General features: G+C 42.5%; 1 pseudogene; it reads left to right on the top strand.

Moving 5' to 3' along the window:
• The first annotated feature begins 1,545 nt into the window (after nt 1-1,545).
• LOC146402329 (U1 spliceosomal RNA) lies at nt 1,546-1,685 on the top strand (annotated as a pseudogene).
• Nucleotides 1,686-3,212: the final 1,527 nt, after the last annotated feature.

The raw sequence follows: 3,212 nt of genomic DNA, 5'->3' as shown, positions 1-3,212 counted from the left end.
AATGAATCTGACTAAAAACCATGAGGTTGTGGGTTCAAACCCTTGCCTCGCTCAATGGGTTAAGGATCTGGCATTGCCATGAGCTGCGGTGTAGGTCGCAGATGTGGCTAAGATCTGATGTTGCTGTGGCTGTGGTGTAGGCTGGTGGCTGCAGCTCCGATTGGACCCCTAGTCTGGGAACCTCCATATGCTGCAGGTGTGGCCCTAAAAAGACCAAAAAAAAAAAAAAAAAGAAATAAAGAAAGAAAAGTCCACAAATAACAAATGCTGGAGAGGTTGTGGAGAAAAGGGTACCTTCCTACACTGTTGGTGGGAATATAAATTGGTACAACCACTATGGAAAACAGTATGGAGGTACCTCAGAAAACTATACATAGAATTACCATATGACCCAGCAATCCTGATCTTGGGCATATATCTGGATAAAACTTTCCCTGAAAAAGACACATGCATCCATATGTTCACTGCAGCACTATGCACAATAGCCAAGACATGGAAATAACTAAATGTCCATTGACAGATGAATGGATTAAGATATGGTATGTATATATATATATATATATATATATATATATATATATATGCACACAATGGAATACTACTCAGCCACAAAAAAGAACAAAATAATGCCATTTGCAACAACATGGACGAAATTAGAGACTCTCATACAAAGTTAAGTCAGAAAGAGAACGACAAATACCATAGGATATCACTTATGTCTGGAATCTAACATACAGCACAAATAAACCTTTCCACCGAAAAGAAACTCCTGGATTTGGAGAACAGACTTGTGGTTGCCAAGGGGGAGGGGGAGGAGGAGGGGGTACGGTAGACTGGGAATTGGGTTAATAGATGCAAACTATTGTATTTGGAATGAATAAGCAATGACATCGTGCTCTATAGCACTGGGTACTGTATCTAGTCACTTGTGATGGAGCATGATGGAGGATAACGTGAGAAGAATGTATATGTGTATGTGTGACAGGGTCACTTTGCTGTACAGTAGACAATGGACAGAACACTGTAAACAAGCTATGATGGAAAAAATAAAAATCATTTAAAAAAAGAGAAGAAGAGGGAAGATCATCACTTCAGTTTGGGGAATATTACATTTGAGAGGTCACTATAAGACACTCAAATACAGGTATCGAGAAGTCAGATTCAGGGAGTTCCCATCGTGGCACAGTGGAAACGAATCTGACTAGGAACCATGAGGTTGTGGGTTTGATCGCTGGCCTCGCTCAGTGGGTTAAGGATCCGGCATTGCCATGAGCTGTGGTGTGGGTCACAGACGAGGCTTGGATCTGGCGTTGCTGTGGTGTAGGCCGGCAGCTGTATCTCTGAGTGGACTCCCTAGTCAGGGAACCTCCATAAGCCATGGGTGCTGCCCTAAAAAGCCAAAAAAAAAAAAAAAGAAGAAGTCACATCCAGACTCAGAAGAGAGCTGTTCTGGATAAGTGAATGTGAGAATAACTGAATAACTCCATAGGGCCACTGGGGTTAATGTAAGAGAAAGTATGTAGCTTAAAACAAGGGAAAAAAAGCAAACTTACCTGGAGGGGGAGATAACATGATAACAGGTGGTCTTCCCAAGGTGAGGTTTATCTATTGTACCAGGATGTGCTGACCCCCGTGATTTTCCCAAAAGAGGGAAACTCGACTGCATAATTTGTGGTAGTGAGGTGGGGTGGGGTGAGGTGGGGAGGGAAGAAAAGAAAAAAAAAACCCTAAGGTCAAACCCTAAGGAACACTTTTATTTCAAAACGTGACTGAAGAATTACAATTAGGCAGACTGAGGAACAGCTGCTAGAGAGGGTAGGAGGAAAATCAGATGACTATGGCAGCCAAGAAGACAGGAGTATTTTAAGAAGGAAGAGGTGGACTGTATGGAATGCTTCTGTAAAGCAAGTAAGAGAGGAAAACTTGGAAAGGCTCACTGAGATCACTGGTGACCTTACCAAGAACTGTTTTAGAGGGGCATGGAGATCAAGTGGGTTAAGAAGCACGAGGGAGATCAGATCAGTGAAAGAGATAAGAAGGAATTGGTAGGACGGAGGATTCAAAAAAACTTAAAAAAAGAAGTTTGGGACATAATAAGTGCTACATGGTTACAATTATAGGCGCACTTCATTTTATTGGGCTTTGTAGATACTGTTTTGTTCTGTTTTTGTTTTTTACAGACTGACAGTTTGTGGCAACCCTGTGTAGAGCAAGTCTATTGGCACCATTCGCCTGATAGCATTATTTTGAAATTAAGGTACATACATTGTTTTTTAGGCCTGATGCTATTATTGCACATTTAATAGACTACAGTGCAGTGTACACCTCACTTATGTATATGACATAAAAAAATGATTCATATGACTCACTTTATTGTGGTATTTGCTTTATTAAGGTCTGGACTGAACCCGCAGCATCTCCAGGTTATGTCTGTAGATGGCTATTAACACATTAATGTGCTATAATACTCTAGATAATACTTATGTGTGAATGGAAAGGATCCTTTATCAAGGAAGAAGCTAAAGATATAGGCAGACAAAGACGTGACTCAGTGTTAAGTCTGGGAATGATGGGAATTTGGGAGCCATCACAGAAGCAGTTTTTTGGTAGGCCTTCTTTTGTTTTTATAGGACAATCAGGAAAAGGCAGGATACAGATGATGTTGGTTTAAGAGAGGGTGATAAGTGCCTAAGGCAGTTTCCCCCCACTGCCTTCTAGCTCTCTTTGAAGTAAAAGGCAGAGCCATTTGCTGACTACTGAGGGGAGATTATAGTAATGTACTGTCTTGCTGGCAATGTCGAGGGCCCAGCAGGGAGCAGTGATCAGACTTTTAGTGGTTCCAATGTACTTGTGACTCTCTTCTGTGGGACACAACTCTTTGAGTGAATACTGACAATGTAGGTGGGTAGATGCTTGCTGGGGCAGATGCTTTTTGGGTTGAAGTTTTTTTTTTTTTTTTTTTTTTGTCTTTTTGCCATTTCTTGGGCCACTCCCTCGGCATATGGAGGTTTTCAGGCTAGGGGTCGAATCGGAGCTGTAGCTGCCGGCCTACACCACAGCCACAGCAACTCAGGGATCCGAGCCGCGTCTGCAACCTACACCACAGCTCACAGCAATGCTGGATCCCCAATCCACTGAGCAAGGCCAGGGATCGAACCCGCAACCTCATGGTTCCTAGTTGGATTCGTTGACCACTGAGCCATGACGGGAAC

This window comes from Sus scrofa, chromosome 6, assembly GCF_054392235.1.
Source record: "Sus scrofa isolate SSC_HxYL_T2T_F1_AM1 chromosome 6, Sscrofa_HxYL_maternal_Yorkshire_Landrace_v2.0, whole genome shotgun sequence".
NCBI lineage: Eukaryota > Metazoa > Chordata > Mammalia > Artiodactyla > Suidae > Sus > Sus scrofa.
This window is presented reverse-complemented; position numbering and strand designations above follow the sequence as displayed.